This window comes from Physeter macrocephalus, chromosome 14 (assembly GCF_002837175.3).
Source record: "Physeter macrocephalus isolate SW-GA chromosome 14, ASM283717v5, whole genome shotgun sequence".
In the NCBI taxonomy this organism is placed as follows: domain Eukaryota; kingdom Metazoa; phylum Chordata; class Mammalia; order Artiodactyla; family Physeteridae; genus Physeter; species Physeter macrocephalus.
Window position 1 is genome coordinate 89,348,176 of NC_041227.1, and position 6,175 is coordinate 89,354,350.

Sequence of the window (6,175 nt, forward strand, 5' to 3'; positions counted from 1 at the left end):
CGTGGGCTCCTTAGTTGCGGCTCGTGGGCTCCTTAGTTGTGGCATGTGAACTCTTAGTTGTGGCATGCATGTGGGATCTAGTTCCCTAACCAGGGATCGAACCCGGGCCCCCTGCACTGGGAGCACGGCGTCTTTTTTTTTTTTTTGCGGTACGCGGGCCTCTCACTGTTGTGGCCTCTCCCGTTGCGGAGCACAGGCTCCGGACGCGCAGGCTCAGCGGCCATGGCTCACGGGCCCAGCCGCTCCGCGGCATGTGGGATCTTCCCGGACCGGGGCACGAACCCGTGTCCCCTGCATCGGCAGGCGGACTCTCAACCACTGCGCCACCAGGGAAGCCCGAGCACCGCGTCTTAACCACTGTGCCACCAGGGAAGTCCCGCAGAATGTTGAGTCTGGAATGTATGATGCAAATTTGTGGGGATAGTTGGAAGTGGGGGGAGGTCATGCTTAAGGTCTTTAAGAAATTAAGTAAAAAAATCCAGGCTGCAAAATAATATATACAATGTAGTCCCATCTAGGTAGTATCTTCCCCAATAAAAACCCCCGCCATTGCTCTATATTTCCTTAAATCACTCCAGTGACTGTTGCTTTTCTCCTGCATTTTCATCCTCTCCCCCTCCATGGATTCTCTCCATGTTCAAAGACTTTCCCATCAAAAATTCCCCACCTGACCTCCTGGTCCCTCTCCAGCCATTGTCTTACCTTCCTCTTTATTGCCTCAAGCTAACCTTGCTTTGGGGAATAAAGAGAGGGGCTGTGGCCTGGATTTGGGGGAGGCAGACCAGGGAGGGTTCCAGGGTTGTGGAGTTACAGGCTTGTCAGAGGTATTAAAGAGACTGGTAAGGCACCGAAGGCTGGAAAACTCAGGGATATTTGGGTTACAGCTTGACGTGTGTGTTTGTGTGTGTGTCTGTGTGTAGGTATTTATGTTTGTGTCTGTGTGTCTCTCTGTGTGTATGTATGTTTGTGTATGTGTTTATGTATGTGTATATGTTTGTGTCTGTGTATGTATTGTGTATATGTGTGTCTCTGCATGTATGTTTGTGTGCATGTCTGTTTATGTTTGTCTGTGTGTGTATGTGTGTGCACACATGTGCATGCTGGGAAGGAGAGCCAGAGGAGAGGAAACCATGTCCAAGTTAGCCCTTCCTGCCCCTCGTTGCGTCCCCTGAGAGGACTATCCCTCGGGATCACTCTCACCTGAAGAGACACAGGGCAGCCTACTTCCAGCTCTGTTCGATGCTGCGTGAAGGTGCTGTGATGTTTCTTGGCAGCAGGGAAACCAACCAGCTCGAGTGATTCTCCTATAAAACTCCATTGTCTCACATGAGTTAGAATCCCCCAGGAGGCCTGTCTTGGTTTGAGTCTCTTCCAGAAGGGTCTGTCCCTGAGAGAAAGGCTTGAGGGAGGGAGTTTTCTTGGGAACTGGATCTAGAAAGAAGAAGGGAAGACAGGGGGAGTGGGGCGGGAACCAGAGACCAGTAGGGATGCATCACCGGGGTTGCTGCATGCTTCGGGAGCTTTGGGCTACGGGACTCCCCAGCATCTCCTGAGCTCCCGACCTAAAGGAGGGGTGGCTGGAGCATTTCCCCACAGCTCCTGTTCCCCGTGGAGTTCACTGCTCGGCGGGTCTGGGCTGGACTTGGCTGGCCAGGCAGCTGCTAGCGGTGCCGGCTCATGCTGGAGGTGGGATGCCCGTCGGCAGGAGGACCTGCCTGAGCTCACGTGGCACTACCCCCTCTGCTGTGGCTGAAATAGGAAGCAGTCAAGGGGGTGTGATGTAGGGCGTCAGAGGTGTCTACCGCAGGCCCTGTGCCCAGACTGCAGAAACAAACAAGAGGATTCTCCATAGCAACCAATACGTAAGACCCCCGAGAATGAACTCAGGAAATGTGTGCGATGTGTACAGAAACAGCTGTAAAACGCTCATGGAGGTCATAGAAATACTTGAGCGCAGCCAACTTATCCTTGGCTAGGGAGTGTCAATAGGGCAATGATTTTAATTTCCCCTAGATTAATGTGTAAGGGCGAGGTTGTTCAAATCAAAATTCCTGTGCAAGTGTCTTTGGGAATTTGACAACATGAATAAATGTGTGAGAATAACCTGCAGGAAAAAACCCAACCATCGGGGAACTTGTCCTATCAGATATTAAAATAGAAGGTAAGTAGTTAAACCACACTTGGCCCTGGCGTGGGGATGGACAGATGAATCAGTGACATGGAACAGACTCCAGAAACGGATCTGGGGACTTCGTAGGGGCTGTTTTGTTTGTAAGTGACAGAAATCCAGTGGGAACCAGCGTAAGCAAAGAAGGAGTTTATCAGAAGGATTGTGGGGTGTCTCATGGGATCTCGGGGCAGGGGTGCAGCTGGGGCTCATGATTCAAAATGGGGACTGGGGCTCTATAGGGGACCCAGGAAGTTTTCTCTGTGTATCAGCTGTGCTTTTTTCAGAGCATCTTCCTCATTCTTCTCTCTTATTGCAGGATGGCTTCTCTGCTCTTCAGTTCACGTGCTTACAGTACTCCTGGGTTTTATAGCCTACATATTCTCTCTCTCCCTCTCTCCCCCCACACCCTGTCTCTTTCTCCCCAAACTCCCAGGGAAGACACTGATTGGCTCTCTTTGGGTCAGCTAACTCTGTGCCAATAAACTGGAGCCAAGGGTAGGGTCATGTCATGGCATCTGCTGTAGTGACCACATGGAAAGGAGGGAGAGGGTTTACAGAAATGTGGTGATTGGGGGCTGGAGGCAGGGATGTGCAAATCAAACAATAGATATCTATTATATCCAAGTGCATATAGGAATTTAGTAGATAGCTGTGACGTAATAAGAAATATATATTTGGTATCTGTCCCCAGTTCCTGACACAGAGCTCCTAAATCTCTTGGAAATTCCTTGGTGATAAGAGCATCTTTTGTTCTAATGAGGCTCCTCTTGGTGGGGTCCTGGATGGCTTCAGGATGGGGGCTGGTCACCAGAAAGACCAAGCCATGATGAAAAGCTTGGAACTTTCAGTCTCACCCTGCATCCTCCATGGAGAGGAGAGGGGCTGGAGATTGAGTTGATAACTGATCAATAATAATTGATCATGCCTATGTGGTGAAGCCTTCATAAACCCCCTAAACTTCAGGGTTTGGAGATCTTGTGGGTTGAGAAACACATTCAAGTATCAGGAGAGTGGGGCCCTCTCAACTCCACAGGGACAGAAGCTCTTGCACTCAGGACCCTTATGGACTTTGCCTTATGAAACACTTCATCTGTCTGTTCATCTATATCCTTTATCATATCCTGTATAATAAATCAGCAAATGTGTTTCCCCGAGTTTTGTGAGCCCTCATAGCAGATTATTGAACCTGATGAGGGCGTTGTGGGAACACCCGATTTACAGCTGGTTGGTCAGAAGAACAGGTGAAAACCAGGACTTGTGATGGTGTCTGAAGTGGGGACAGTCTTGTAGGACTGAGCGCTTAACCTGTGGGTCTGTGCTAACTCCAGGTAGCTGGTGTCATAATTGAATTGTAGGACACCCCGCTGGCATATGCAGAGTTTGAGAATTGACTGGTGTGTGAAAATCCCCCACATTTGATGTCAGAATTGTTGTGAATAGAGGAAACCAGAGTTTTCCTTTAATAATTAAGGAGACATTTCAAATCGGAAATGAAAAGATGTAAATTCTGGTGGGACACTTATCCAATTCATTGACCTCATCACTTAAAAAATATTGGGTGATGGGATAATTTATTTCTTACGTGCCATCTTTCTCAATTCTGAATGCCTGGAATGTTACTTCTCTAAAATGCGGGTTCAAATATTACATTTTATGCTGATGGACCAGGAATAGTAAAATTGGTATGGAAAAGTTATGGTTACTCCATAGTTTTAATAAGAGGTGAAGAAAACTTCAAATTTCAAAGCTTAAAACCCTTTCTATGAAATAAAACTCCAAGAGCTTCTTCCCCCCGAAGTCACATGTTTTACCAAAAATAAACTCTTTTGAAATAGCCATGGAATGCATTCCACCTGTATGGTAGAAAACTTCCCGTGGATAATATCTTTTTATTTATTTATTTATGGCTGCGTTGGGTCTTCGTTGCTGCGTGCGGGCTTTCTCTAGTTGAGGCGAGCAGGGGATACTCTTCGTTGCAGCGCGCGGGCTTCTCATTGCGGTGGCTTCTCTTGTTGAGGAGCATGGGCTCTAGGCACGCGGGCTTCAGTAGTTGTGGCATGCGGGCTCAGTAGCTGTGGCGCATGGGCTCTAGAGTGCAGGCTCAGTAGTTGTGGTGCACGGGCTTAGTTGCTCCATGGCACGAACCCGCGTCCCCTGCATCGGCAGGCGGACTCTCAACCACTGCGCCACCAGGGAAGCCCCGTGGATAATATCTTAATGCCCCTAAATGACTCACCGTCTGGAAATCAACTGATTTCCCTAAGGACCTTCCACCAAACACCATACCTTCAGCACGTACATTTAGCATAAATTCGCCCATATTCAGATTTTTCAATTATAGTGCTTATGTTGCCATTTTTGTCAGGATAATAATAGCAGGTACCAACAGTTCTGTTTCTGTAATCTAAAACCAACTAAAAAGGAAAATAGAAACCTAGATGCCAAAATATTTCATACTTAAAGGCAAATGCTTTAAGTTAATTTCGATGCAGCACATAATAATCAGGTCTATGCACTTGCTACTTCTTTTCCAGATCAACAGTTTGGAACAGAATTTGAGGATCCACTCAACCTCCCAGGTGACACATCTTGGAACAATTCTGGTAAGTATCCAAGGTGGGGGGGAGAAGAAACATTCTTGCTGACCTAGAGATTAGCCAAGTGAGGCATGTGCTGGAGAAGGGTCTCTTCCATGGTCATCAAGTTCATGTTAGGGCCATATTAGTTAGCCTGTACCAACAGATGTCTGTTGAAAGCCATTCGGATTTGCCACGGCAGGGAGGAGGACCTGGGAGAAGAGGAGGAGGAGACAGTGTCTCTCTCTCTCTCTCTCTCTCTCTCTTTTTTTTATACGTCCTCTCCCCCATTTCCTACTCAGTGTCTCTTGATGGAGTGTAGAGTCTGCTGGTTGGGAAACACAATTGACACATTTTGATGAACTACGGAAGGTGAAAAAAACCCATCCAGGGACAATGGAAGTGGAATCATCCTCCTAATGATGCTATACCAAGCCAAAAGCCTCCGAAAAATCCCCCCGTCACTGGAACATTCTTCCTCACAAATGATGCCATCTTCTCGGTTTTGCTTTTGAGGTCAATAGGTATCTGGTTGCTCTTAGGGATCTTCAGCAATTTCTGGGCTTTCTTCATATCCTTCTCTACTCGATGCCAGTAAACTTTTTTTTTTTTTTAAAGTACAAATACTTTATTGCTCACCTTTCACACAAAGCACACCTCCAGCCATTTTCTTTCACAGCTTGACAATATTCACGTGTACAAAAACCCAGCAAGAAGCGTCATGTAGATTTCAGTAAAGGTGAGTGTCAAACATCAACGCGGCCAGGCTTTTGTTTTCTGCAGCAATAATAAAGGGCCTCCTGCTCTAAGCAAAAATCTGCCCTCTTACTTGGTAGTGCATTTTTTCCATTACAAAAAAAGTCTCCTGCCCAAAGCAAACTAACTTGTATTTGCTGAGCCAGTGCTATTAACTTGTGCATAAAACAAATTTCAGTTTGCTGTTTCTTCTAGCAGATTTCAAGTAAAAATAAGGTTGAAGGAGGAACTTGTTTTGAATGGATGCCGGTCAGTTTGAATTGCTATTCTTAACTAAATGCCTACATGTACTATAGGTTCACAGCTTAGTTTGCTTTTATAATCTTTATGGATTGTGGCCGTGTTCAAGGTTTTCAGAGTTGAGCATATGGTACAGTATTCCATCGAAAGGATAAGGCTACTGAATGTGCTATCTGCAGAAGGACTCATTTAATCGGAACTGACCTCAAAGTTCTATCCTGAAGCAAATGTTGCATAACCTCTCAGAATAAAAAGCCAATCAGGGGCTTCCCTGGTGGCGCAGTGGTTGGGAGTCCGCCTGCCGATGCAGGGGACGCGGGTTCGTGCCCTGGTCCGGGAGGATCCCGCATGCCGCGGAGCGGCTGGGCCCGTGAGCCATGGCCGCTGAGCCTGCGCGTCCGGAGCCTGTGCTCCGCAATGGGAGAGGCCACAA

At 47.3% G+C, this 6,175-nt stretch overlaps 1 pseudogene; it reads right to left on the minus strand.

Annotated features, from left to right (window-relative positions):
• Positions 1-5,049: 5,049 nt before the first annotated feature.
• Positions 5,050-6,175, minus strand: part of LOC102981422 (FUN14 domain-containing protein 2-like) — a 2,571-nt pseudogene continuing 1,445 nt past the window's right edge.